Genomic DNA, 14,600 nt, shown 5'->3' on the forward strand with positions numbered 1-14,600 from the left:
TCAAGACAGTTACATTATAAACTTAAATATAGTGGTAGAAATCGTATGCTTTCTATGTTAAGACAGAAGTTTTGTTTAATACATGCACCTTCCTGTATCAGGAAGTTGATTTCGAAATGTGTAGTATGTCGTCGCCAAAGATCCATAGTTGGAGAGCAGAAAATGGCTCAGTTACCAAATGATCGCTTGATACCTGATGAACCACCATTCACTTGATTTGGAGTGGATTATTTTGGCCCTTTTGAGGTGAAGTTGAAGAGAAGCCACGTCAAACGTTATTGTGTTATATATTAACTTGTCATGCCAGTCGTACTGTACATATAGAAGTTGCTTCCTCTTTGACTACAGATTCGTACATCAATGGCTTACGTCGTTTCATTGTACGCTGAAGTCAAGTGAAAAATATTCGGTCGAACAATGGGACCAACTTTGTTGGAACAGATCGTGTGTTGCGAAACACATTTAAAGACTGGAATGAATCGCAGATTCACGAAGCAATGCTACAGAGAAATATTGACGGGCAATTAAATCCCCCTGCGGGATCCCATCATGGAGTGATGAAAAGTGTTCTTAGAGAGCAGAATTTGGTATTGATTGATTGATGGTATGTTGTTTTACGTCCCATTCGAGAATTTTTCATTCATATAGAGACGTCACCATATACCGGTGAAGAGCTTCAATTTTGACCTTTACTCGGCACTCAGGGCTATTAAGCAGTGACGGATCTTTATCGTGCCAACGCCTGCCGTGACACGGGGCCTCGGTTTTTAAGGTCTCATCCGAAGGACCCGCAACTTTCACTTTAAAGTGCCGAGTGCATGGCGAAGGAACAGTTGCTAACCATTTTTTATCGACTTAGGTCTGTCGCGGCCGAGATTCGAACTCACGACCTCCCGATCACGGAGCGAGCGCTCTACCGACTGAGCTACCGTGAACGGTAGCCGAATTTGGATGATGAAAGACTCGATACGCTCATGTGTGAAATAGACTCAATTTTCAATGACAGACCTATAACCAAGAGTTCGGATCATTATGATGACCTGGAGGTATTGACACCAAATCATCTCTTGTTGATGAGAAGACAGCCAAATTTACCACCTGGTGTATTTACAAAAAAAGACAACTACTGCAGACGTCGTGGGAGGCAAGCTCAATATATGGCCAATCTCTTGGAATCGATGGGTGAGAGAAAATCTACCATTACTACAAGAAAGTAAAAAGTGGCACGAGTTAAAAAGGAACTTGAAAGTCGGTGATATGTGGTCTTAGTTGTGGATTCAAACGCTCCTCGTAATTCGTAGCCCATGGGAGTGGTTCTTGAGACTATTCCTGATTGTTTTGGACTGGTACGACAAGTTCAAGTATATACGCAACAAATATTTTGACGCGTCCAATAGACAAATTTTATCTTGCTCTGGAGATGGATGAACCTTGATTGTGAAATTATTTTCATGTATTGTTAGAAACATTTGTACTTGCTTTTCCATATTTGTTGCTTATCCTTGGCGCCAAGTTACATTTTTGTTTTATGCAGTCTTACATTTGACATCTATATTTTATTGTATTCTATTATAGTTCATATAATTGTGACTCATAATGTTCTACTATTGTTATAGCCAATTTAACATTATACGCAACATTTTTTCCGATTTCCCGTGTTGAAGGGAAGTAACTGGAATGTCTCATCGAGCAAATCTCCCGGATTATGATGTATAAAGAAGGAATAGATGTACACGTGTAGTGCTTTTCCAGACAGTGTAATTATCACACACCCCTCCCCCCGCAAACGAAGTTTTGGGGTGTATATTAAAATCAGCATGTCCGTCTGTCTGGAGACGGGATTTTGTCCGGACCGTTCTCAGAGATTATTGCATGGATTTGTCTGGAAATTTGTACACTCATTATTCACCATATGAAGGTGTGCAGCTGGTATTTTCATAGTGATTGGATAATTTTTCTGGATTTTACAGGTGTTTTTTCATTTGTATTAACTTGGTAATTTTTGGTTCACGTAGGTTTGATACATAGAATCTAGAACTGCCTGTTGATACATCTTGTAACAAATGAGAATTGTAGCTTAAAACTACTCATTAAAACATTTTAAAAAAAATCACCGAGTATTAAACATTTTTCTAGTAAATAGTCTCTATAAATCTGAGTCATGCGGTAAGCTTGATTTTACAGGTGTTTTTTCATTTGTATTAACTTGGTAATTTTTGGTTCACGTAGGTTTGATACATAGAATCTAGAACTGCCTGTTGATACATCTTGTAACAAATGAGAATTGTAGCTTAAAACTACTCATTAAAACATTTTAAAAAAAATCACCGAGTATTAAACATTTTTCTAGTAAATAGTCTCTATAAATCTGAGTCATGCGGTAAGCTTATTTAAAAAATGTTGCATCAAGATTGCACAGTTCTTTCTTATCATTATGTAAAACTTTGTAACAATATAGAAAAAAGTCTTTGTTTTGAACAGAATGTTATAAATAAATGCCATTTTGTATTGTACTCAGACTCCAGGTGCTTTACACAGCAGAGAATGTAAATCTATTTGTCTCTTGAGAGTCATGAGTGGACATGCATCCAGTTAAAGATTAATGATGAGTTCAATGTGGTAAGCTGTTAGGGCAGGTGTTATCTATATCTCCTGGGAATTGGAAAGAATAAAAAATCCCACCGGTCCTTCGGATGAGACCGTATAAACCGAGGTCCCGTGTCACAGTAGGTGCTGGCACGAAAAAGATCCCTCACTGCTCAATGGCCGTCAGTGCCGAGTATAGGACAAAATTTGCAGCCCCCCCACCGGCAAGTGGTGTCGTCTCCATATGAGTGAAAAATTCTCGAGAAGGACGTTAAACAACATACAAACAAACTATAATGTCGATTTTATTTGACAAACGCTTTTAAACGATTCGTTGCATTCAGAACAAAGGACCGGTCCTTCGGATGAAACCGTATAAACCGAGGTCCCGTGTCGCAGTAGGTGCTGGCAAAAAATCTTATTAATATGTAACATATCATTTCTCATAAGCATTTATTGCATCATTTTATACATGGTTTCCTTTCCGGGTTTAAATTCGTTAGATCTCAACTGATTCTGTCCCGAAATCGATCTTTCCTCAGTATATCATAATCACAACTTCTTAAACATTTTCACCTTTATGACTACCGGAAAGATCCCCTCTTTACTTCCTGCGTTATTTACCCTCCCCCTACAATTCTGTATCAGATCAAAATCTTTCGTCCCTTTCCGATAAGCGAAAAAATGACATTGTTACATAGGCGTAAATGATTCCCCCTTCTCATAAACATTGAAATAAATGTAGGGAGACCTTTAGGTGTAGGGTATTGAGCTCAACTTCACGAATGAACGTAAAGGTATTATCTAAAATATATTACTGAAGGAACAATCAACTCAGCTCTCCAATAGTTTAATAACAAGGAAGCGACTTCATATTGTATAAACTTTTAACATCCAGTGATGTAAATACTCGAGGTGTTTGTTTTTTCCGAGCTTGTCGGAAAAGGATTGCTTAAGAATTTATTACAATTAATTTATGGTTTTCTTTTTTGGGATTATTATGTTCCCCAAACGAAGTTTGGGAACATATTGTTTTTACTCTGTTTCTTATTATTATTATTATTATTATTATTATTATTCTTTTTTTCTACTTTCTTCTCCGGTACTTTTTTGTCCGGGAGTGTTCTCATAGAACCTCTCATCCGATTGACATGAAACCTTTTTAGGGTTAATAGGCATGTTGTGTAGGTGTGCGGAACGAAGGTCATTTTGCGCGCACATGCATGCACGTGCGCGCGCGTGCATTGAGTGAAATGACTGATATACTTGATAAAGCCGTAACTTTTATATTTCTTGATGAATTGCTTTGAAACTCAAAATATAAAGATATATTAGTAGTCTAGACAAGTTGACATGGTCAAATTAGCATGAACTCACGCGCATGCACGTGCGCTCTCCTCTGATTGGCTGATACAAAAATCTCAATAATTTCCTTGTTTTTTGACGAAATACTTTGAAATTTAAAATATAAGTATATATTATAAGGTGCTACAACGTGTTACATAGGAAATCTCTTGAAACCACGCGCAGGCAGGTGTGCTGCAATCTGATTGGCTGAGACTTTAAATGTCTATAACTCATTTGGTTTTCAACAAAACATGATGGAATTTACGACATGGATATGCTCATAGGGCTCCTACATTATGATACTATCAAAATTGAATGCAAGGCCATGCATGCGCGTATGCTGAATTCTGATTGGCTAATACTTAAAGGGTTACATCTCTCTTGTTTTTCAATGAAATTCTTTAATATTTAACACAAATGTATGTATTGTGAGACACTATAAGAAAATTAATGTGAAAAATGTAGAAGCAAGCACATGCGCTGAAATTTGATTGGCTAATACCCATATGGCTATATCGGAGTAGTTTTCCAATGAAATACCCTTATAAATAAAGTGTCCATCTATACTACAAAAGTATAGTCTAATTTATTGAAGCTTGTAGGGAATGGGGCATCATAAGGAATTGGGGAGCCGTTTGGGGAACATCTGTAACGGTTCCCGTTACAATTAGCACTAGTTTCATTCATCATAATATCATTTCCCCTGGATATTAGATAATTGCCCTAACAGAATACATATACATGTAGTATGACATGTACCGAAGAAAAAAAAATCTATTAACATTATAATTATAAATATTTATTATTTTTGGTTAACACTAAACTTTATCATTTCAGACCATGCAACAGGAAACGGAAATGGAGCGCCAAATGACGGCATTTGAGGAAAAAATGGCATCCTTGGAGAGGTAACTCCAAGGACGCAGAGTTCTTAGGGAAGCTGGTACCAGTTGCAAAAATTTAAAACTTTTAGGAATTTTAAGTTTTTGTAGAAGAGAGAGTGATTAACTGAAGACTTTTATGAAGTTTGAATTTTCGTGATTGGAAATGTGTGAAAAGAAATAGTGATCTCTAATCACTTAATAATATTTTTGTATTTCATTGGCTTCATAATAAAATAAAGTGATTTATACATGAGTAAAATCTTCATCGTTTAATTCTTTCATTTTGATTAAATACATTGATCAGAAATAGAAAAATGACAGTTTAGTCAGGTATTAATGAACGAGATTGAAACCCTTTAAGGCGAGATGTGGGGGAGAAAATAAAATGAATTTCATAAATATTTCAGGGAGGAAAAAGACAAATATCGTTTGTTAAGGTCATTCCAAAGTTTTCTCTGTTTAGCGTCCACCTGCGACTTCGTTTTTGACAGTCACATAAAAAAAATCAGTATCAGGAGCCCTAAAAATGATTCTTTGAACACACTCAAGTCAGATCTGACGAAAGAGGCGGAACAGATGATATTTCGTACCAAAAAAATTCACAAAAGCTTATCTTCTTGCAAAAGCAATGTCTATGTTTTTTTTTTTTCAGGATGGAATATCATCAAAAGGACACAAAGGTGATTTGGAATTTGACGTGGCTGATCTTAGGTCACAACCTTTAGATGACAAGATTACAATCGGCGAACTGTTCCAAAAAACAAACAGAAGAAATCAAGGTACCATTTATTTACGAAACCGAAAGCAAATGAGAAACAAACAAAAAAAACTGGAAACAACAGAGAGTAGGAAAAATCCTGACACTCCTAGACCTTCCAGTCTATGTAAGAGTTCTAATGTGTCCCTATATCAGATTAACCATTAGCAAATCCTGGCCCATCTCACGTACAAACTATAAAACCATGTACAATGGCATCCAACCCATCTGACATTCCTGGACCATCCGGTCTATGCACACCTTCGGAACTACCTCTTTCAATAAAGAACCCGGATATACCAGGTCAATCTGGTTTGCAAAGTTTGAAATTGCCGTCGGAATGTACATCTTTGAGATATGCAAATCGAATCCGACAGGGACACTTTACCTGATCTGAGTGAATTTATGGGAAGCGTTAGAAGTATGACGGTTACGCTGTGTACACCATTGATCAAAATGACAGTAGAGTGATACAATTAAACTACGAAAACCAAGACATCCTATTGGATGAAATTTTGATAAAGGTCCACAGGGGACATGCATTAAAGGAACTGATGGAGGTATTTTCAAGCACATTACTTCTAGAAAAAAGCAAAATAAATCCAAATGAAACTTCCTGACGGCACAATTGAACAAGCGCAAGATGAGGGTGGAGTAACCAGAGATTGTCTAGCTGAATTTTTGGAGGAAGTTTATGGAAATTGCACAGTGGGTAAAGATTGCAAGGTCCCGTTTATAAGATAGGACCTCGGGCACCAACAGTGGGAATCTTTTGGTAAAATTATTAGATACGGATATAAAGAATTTGGAGAATCTGTGAGACATGACACTCTGCAAATTGATTTTTGAAAAAAAAAAATGAAATTTTTATATTTAATTATACAAAATCAAATTAATCTTGATAACTTAATATCAAATTCATTTTAAAAAGAAAAGTTGGTCATCCATTAAGTATGTATTTTGATGGACATGAATTACAATTAAGAGAGTTGGTGAACAGAGATCTTTAATTTTTACGCCCAATTTCCAGGAGATATAGATAACACCTGCTTGATCAGAAATGCCCTAACAGCTTCCCACATTGAACTCATTAATTTATCTTTAACTGGATGCATGTCTACTCATTACTCCCAAGGGACAAATAGATTTACGCTTACGTATGTCATTTTGTTGAAAACAGAGAATTTTTTTTCTTTTAATTTGTTACAGAGCTGATACTGAAAAAGAAGAACTGTGTAATCCTGAAGCAACATTTTTTTTAAATAAGGTTACTGCATGACTCTTACATTTGTAGGAACTATCTGTCAAAAAAAATTTTAATACTTGATTTTATTTTTAGTTTGAATGAGTAGTTTTAAGCTGCAGTTCACATTTTTGTACCAACTGGCAGTTCTAGATTCTATGTCTTAAACCTACATAAACCCAATATGACTAAGTCAATAAAAATGAAAAAAAAAAAAACACCAGTAAAGTGCAAAAAAATTAGCCAGTTATGATGAAAAGACCAGGAGCACACCTTCATACGGTGAAAAATAAGTGTACAAGTTATCAGACAAATCAATGCAATAGTCTCCGAAAACAGGTCCGGAAAAAATCTCGTTTACAGACAGACGGACATGGTGATTCCAATATACCCCCTAAACTTCGTTTTCGGGGAATATAACAAATTACCAAGATTTGCACGAGCTCTCCATGCCAGAAAAATGAATAAACCAGATGAAGACATCCACGAACAAGTCAGTAATTGTCAGAGGGCTATGAAGCAAGATGGGGGAATCAGAATTTCCGAATACTTGATGGTAGGTGTACTATAATGCTTCTTCTTATCTTTTCTTTTTCTATACTTTTTGTGTCACCAGCTTAGACATATAGGAATACTTTAAAAGGAATCACTTCATTTGAATAAACCAGATGAAGACATCCATGAACAAGTCAGTAATTGTCAGAGGGTACGCTATGAAGCAAGATGGGGGAATCAGAATTTCCGAATACTTGATGGTAGGTGTACTGTAATGCTTCTACTTATCTTTTCTTTTTCTATGCTTTTTGTGTCACCAGCTTAGACATATAGGAATACTTTAAAAGGAATCACTTCATTTGGCATCTATCTCAAGAACGGTTAAAGATAATAGATTTTATAATTTGCATGTGCATTGCTTCCACTTTGGCTTTGATAAATACTCCGTATTATTACGTACTCCTTTTAAATACACCGTATGAAGGTGTGCACCTGCTTTTTTCATCATAATTGGATAATTTTTCTTCATTTTACTGGTAGTTACTGACCTCATGAAACATGAACTTTTACCTTTGACATACTTTTTAAAATAGTTTATAGTGCTGATATTCAGCACATTTTTGTCCTTTTATAGGTAAGTCTATCTCGTTTAGCCAATTAACATGTGCACTGCTCGTCATAAAACATAATGAAAAATACCATGTTACAGTCCACTTGAACTTTGACCTACTTTGCAAAATATACTACATGTATTTCAATTATATCTTTTGAATTTTGAGAGGTAGAATTTTGAAAATATACATGTTTATGAGCTCATGACACTATACTTCAAAGTTCTATGATATATATGCAGCCACCACATAAACTCCTAAGAATATACATCACATTCGATATTCCACTATGGATTGTGTAAATCGACAAGAATGAAATCTCTTTAGGACGATTGTTGGAAACCATTTTAATACATTTATAATTCAAATTCATTTGAGAACTGGGGAACCACATTTCTCTTTGATTTTCAGATTCTATCTCACTAACACTAGACATTGTTTTTTATTCTCTTTGCAGGCAAATGCATGAACTTTCATGCTAGAAGCAAATAAATAGCTAATCTCTTCAAGATTTACCTACATCTCAGCTCAGGTGAGTTAAATAGGAAGCATATACAGTAACATATCTGTTTCATAACATTGCCGGACCCTCTTTGTCCCTAAAGCATAACTATATTTTTTTAAAGACATTTCACAACGTTTAGATAAACTTTATTTTTTGACAGAATTAGTTTTGCAGTTGACAGTTAATTGAAGAAAGTGTCGTAAATCTTTGATTAATCTGTCTTTGCTCTTCTCTTGTTAGATCAAGCTTATGATGATTTTGGAACGCCCTTCCTCTTCCTGCTTTGTAGAAATCCAATCCTCCAATACACTTCCAACGTAAAGCTGCGCTGTCATTCAAAATCTGCTTGTGAAAAGCATTGCTTATACATAACGAAAAAAATTTGGGTATTGCAATACAGATAAAGAGGGCTTTGCCTCATGGAGGTCCTCAGAAAATAATTCAAAATATCAATCAATTGATTATTCAAACAGAAAATATTTTAATTTTTGTTAAAATATGAGACCTTTGATGATTAATTTATTCAAGGTATTGGAGTACGGATCCATGAAAATTAGAGAAAATTCATTAGTGAGCATTGCATTCTCCCTTTATAAAGTATATTTCAAATGCCCTTGGTTCAAAATAAAACTTTTGGAGTCCTGCGGCAATTACAAAGTGTATAACAAATTAAAGACTAGAGTGTTAATACAATTCTTCATTGGCTATTGTATTTCTTTCAGGTAAACTGGTATGTCCATATTTAACACCATGCTTACAGACAAATGAATGAGTTCATCTTTAGTGACACATGCTGATATTCTCAAGCAGGAAAAGGAGATGGTGCCTGCAAGGATGACAGTAAAATTATGTTTCTTCTGTTCATACTAGTGCTTTTTAGCACTAACAATGTTTCTTCTATTAGAATTCTGTCTCATTGAATTTTTTGGTTTTATTTTGTAAAAAGTATCGTAGAAGTTTTGATAAATCAGTTGTACTTCTGCGTACAAAGTGAAAGTCTGTATTTTCTAGCACTGTATACCATTCTTACGAACTTGACTGACCTTTTGTTCTCGATTGCAATTCAGTTTCTTCATATGGATTTAAATGTAAAACAAATATATGCAAGCATTTATGATGTTTAATATACTTGCAGGCAAATCAAAATCTGTAAGACGTTTCACCACGACCTACTTTGAAATTTCATGTTTAAAAATTTCAGATCTTATTAGCCTAGAATCATCAAACTTGTCAGTTGAACATCTTTGGTCAAAGGAGGTCACTGTCATCTACTTTTAAAATTTAAAATTTCATAAGTATATTGAAATATTTCACATAGTTGTTGGCTTAATTCACAAGATGAAACACTTCCTTTAAGTTTGGCTTAATGGTGGCTTATAGGTCCTTAATGATGGTTTAATGGTTGTCTTTAAGTCACCATTAAGCACCTGTAAGCTACATTTAAGTAATAAATACACCACCATTAAGTTACCATTAAGCCATCTCAGAGTCCTTAATGGATGCTTAAAGGTAGCTTAATGGTGGCTTATAGGTGCTTAATGGTAGCTTCTAGACAATCATTAAGTCACCATTAAGCCACCATTAAGCCAGACTTATAGGTGCTTAATGTCCAAACTCCATTAAGCTACCATTAAACCACCTTTAAGCCACCTTTAAGTCACCACAAGCTTATCTTTTAAAAAGATTGGTGAGCTAGCGCTGTAGCATAATAAAATACAGAAGAAGATATCTGAACCATTTGTTAAATTTGCTGAATCGATTAATTATTAATAGGAAGGCAGATTGGTGCACTGGGGGTTGAGTTTGGGGGGGGATGTCACAATTCAGAATGGTGAATCTAAGAGTATGCTTCACGTCGGCAATGGCATAACTCCTTACTGTGCTTTAAGCATTCTGTATTTTACTGTAATTTCAATTTCGAGGTGAAAAATAAAAGGTCAGTAGAACCAATGAGCACCTTCGGGCCTTTCCGGCAAGCTCGGAAAACATATCCGAGCATGTATGTATTTTCAGATGATAAACACTAAATTGACATGTCTTTCCGACATACTCTGAAAAAGATTTTTGTTGTTGTTGTTTTTTCCGAGCTTGCTGGAATTATCCACTAAGGTGGTAAAACTGTAAGGAAAGCTAGAATCTTGGCATTATATGGCCAAATTTTTTCTTGTACTTTTATCTGTAGGTAAGACAATAAATTTTTTTAAAAAATCAGAATCCGGATCTAGACTGGTATTGACTGTCTCTAACCTACGAAATGTATATCGTGCATATCAGACAGGGAAGGTCAGTGTAAATTCGGATCATTTCTATTTTTGTATATGATTTCTTCACAAAAATTATAAATGTCGAGTTTATACATTTGTTAATTCGGCGAAAATAATGTAAAAGAGAGAAAATTAAAAAAAAAAATTTTAATGAAAAAAAAAAGCAATTCCAGCAGGATTCGATCCCACGGCCTTTAGATTGGAGGGCGAACGCTTTAATCACTGAGCTATCGTGGCTGTTGAAATCGTCTTGAAATATAACAACTTTATTTTTAACAAAACTTGTTTGTAATACCTGTATTTATTAATCAATAATACAAATAATTATATTTATATATATTTTAAAAAAGAAACTTTTATAAAGTTTTATATTACGTTAAAATTTCTGAACCGTGGACCGGAGTTCGGTGTGATCGTGTGAAACAACTTTTTGATTTTTAAGTAACTGAATTCCTCGTTCTGTTATTCGCAGATTTATAAGCATGAAAAGATTGAAATTCAACAGATATAACAAAATTTTGGTATTAAAAAGGAATATATCATCGAAAGAGAACGATGGGGAAAAACAGATTATAGTTCTTATAGATATGCTGCGGGTATTTACGATTTTTGACAATCTTTGCGTAACAAGTAAGTTATAAAATATTTTTGTAACATATCATCTTCAGTTTTAATTCTTTTTATATCATTATGGGTATCAAAATAATTGTCATTTTGTGTACAATCATAATTTCTAATTTGTTATATGCTTGCGTAAATTTTAAGTTTTGTAAAAATAATATATCAAAATCTGTCACTGCTGCATTATTTTAAATAAATTCTTACTTCTGCAGTATTTTAAAAGAAAGGAAAAAATAATGGCACTTAACCACGAATTAATTCAAATTATTCATGAAGTAATTCAATGATGGGCAATATAATCTTTACCTATATATTTCTTTTATATCTTAAACATTTCTCTACCCAAAGAAAAATTAAGAGACTTAGAGATATTCCAGTAGAAAATGACTCTAATTACAACATTTCCTATGAATTCGGCAGCGGAACGTGGCTCTCCAAACACGAAAGAAAAATATGTGATTTTTTTTTAAAATTAATATAATGTATATTATGTATTTATGGATAAAAATAATTTTAATACAAGTATTCAAACAAACTGATTTTAGGGAGCGAAAATTTTAAGGCATTTGGTGAAGCTGTTCTCAGTTCCTGAGTTAATACGCATTGACAAAAATGTTAGAAATAGCGAGAAAAAAATGATGAATTGAATAAGTATTTGCGTAAATGATTCTGAAACAACTTCAAACTTAACAATTTACTTTAAAGACTTGTAACCGGATGCGTTAAGGTGGTTTAATTAAGTTTGGACATTAAGCCACCATTAAGCTGCAGCTTAAAGGTGGCTTAATGGTAGCTTAATGAAGTTTGGACATTAAGCACCTAGAAGCTGCAGCTTAATGGTGGCTTAAAGGAATTAACTTCCATAAGCCACCATTAAGCCACCATTAAGCGATTGCTTAAAGATGGTCTTTCGTCCTGTGATTATCAGATTGTCAGTCGATGCATCTTTGGTCCCGGGAGTGTGTCAAATAGAATGTAGGTCACAGTACCTACTTTTGGAATTCCAAGACCATATCTATATATGTGAATAATATTGGACCTCTTTTTGGAGCGCTGTTGGGGCATCTGTTGAAGCAAATGCAACAAATAGGAGATTGGGTGGAAACTTCTTAAAAAACCCAACATCTAATAATTCCAATACTGAAACAAAGAGGCTTGTCAAGGCCTCTTTAAAAACCCTTGACAAGACTATGAACACTACTGAATACTTAACTAAACACTGAAACTAAAACAAGACTGAACTGAAACTAAATACTGAACTGAACACTGATCTCCATAGATTCTATAGAAACAAGAGATGTTTGTGAAACCCTTATGCCCCCCCCCCCCCCCCCCCCCCTGCGAAGAAAATGAACGGAAACTGCAAATAATTCGAATTTTTTTAAGTCCAAGGAGCATAACTCTGCAAAAAATTGCTCGATCGAACCCAAAACAGAACCTGACCTAATATTCTTATTATAAATCCGTATACCAAATTCCATTTCAGTATAATAATAATACAATAAGTATGAAAACGTCATTCAGCATAAATTGTATTTGCTAACAAGGTCATTGTATCGACCATAGAACTTACTTATCCATTTAAAACATACTGTTACAGAACAATTAAGTTCTCCTTACAAGTTTTTGTAATGCGTGAGGAATTTGAGGATAAGTGTGAAACGTGGAGAGCTAGACATACTGATAATGGAAATATATGGAAAGAGTTTAATGGTTAAAATTTTGATTTTTTTTTTCACAGAGGAGGGTAATAATGGTCCGATATTAAAAGTTGACTGGTTCCAGTCATTTAAGCATACAAATTACTCTGTTGGGCTATTTATATTTCAATTTTGAAATTATACTGGAGAAGGTAGTTTAAAAGAGAAAACATAATCTTAATAGGTATTATTCCTGACATGAAGAAAGAGCCACCTACAAATACATTTCTTCAGACACTAATTGACGAACTGAATGAAGCTTGGCATAATTTTTTTTTTCTTAATATCCAGAAAATCTAAAAATCAATCAAAGAAATTTCGATTAGCTGTGCTGTGTGTAGGATGTGATGTTCCTGCAAGCTGGGTGGATTTTATGGCAAATCTAGGTTGCAACAAATGTGAAAAGCAATTCACATGTGTGTTACTTAAAATAAGTTTGGAGGATTTGAAAGAAGCTTGTGACCTCTTAGACTTTATGATCCAATAAGAACGACAATAATTGATCCCATGCATGATCTACTTTTAGGTACAGCAAACATATGTTAAATGTTTGGAAAACTAAAATGGTTTTGAGTGAAAATGATTTTTTTTTAGATATTCAGCAAAAGATTGAACATTTTACTTGTCCCTCTAATGTGCGAAAATCAAAACAGAAATGTTCATCCTCATATGGATCTTTTAATGCTGACCAGTGGAAGAATTGGACATTACTGTTTGCAATATTTGCTTTGAAAGATGTTATACCAACAGTCATTTACAATGCTGGAAGAAATTTGTATTGGCTTGCAGTTTGTACTCCAGAAATATTTCTTTAGGGAATGTTATAGTAGCTGATTTGTTTATTAGTTAATTTTTAAAAAAATTTCTGGTGACGAGTTTGTGACACCAAATATGCATTTGCATGGTCATCTATTGGACTGTTTGTTTGACTTTGGCCCAATTTACTCATTTTGGTTGTTCAGTTCTGAAAAAGATTGCTATACTAGGATCTTACCCAAGAAACAGAAAGCAAATTGAAGCTCAAATTATGCGGCGGTTTTTTGTTTTAATCAAATTTTGTCTTCTTTGCACAATGAATTGTCCCTTTTTCATACTGAGAATGTCCGTGGAACATAATACCAGCAACCAAAGTCATTTGCAAATATCGGTGTTATAGAAAAAGCATCAATTCAAACATCTGGCGGTTTTTTTCAGTTGACTGGAGTAATAATGATGGAATTTATGTAAAAAAAAAATACAGATGTAAAACATCGATTGAAATTGACGTGGACAGACTCCAAAATATGAATTCATTTTTTGTGGTTGTAATCACTTCTGTGAAGGTAGGACATAAAGTGTATTTAAATGGGCCAGTTTTAGGCTCAAAGCATAGCCCCAGTGATCGTTCCTCAAATGTTTTGGCTTTTTGGTGTGGAGATGATGGTAAACTTGTACATACATATGAAGATCTTACTCCTCACCAAGGACAAATTATCAAGTGTTTAGAGTCAACTTGATATGGAAAGATTGTCCACATTTTTTGATGTCACCCATTCAGCAAGGGAGAGAACTGTCCGCTTATCCCAACAAAAATCAAGGAAGACTTAC

The sequence above is a fragment of the Saccostrea echinata genome, unplaced genomic scaffold (genome assembly GCF_033153115.1).
Source record: "Saccostrea echinata isolate AGI-Se365-2 ecotype Australia unplaced genomic scaffold, CSIRO_AGI_Sech_v1 ptg000005l, whole genome shotgun sequence".
Classification (NCBI taxonomy): domain Eukaryota; kingdom Metazoa; phylum Mollusca; class Bivalvia; order Ostreida; family Ostreidae; genus Saccostrea; species Saccostrea echinata.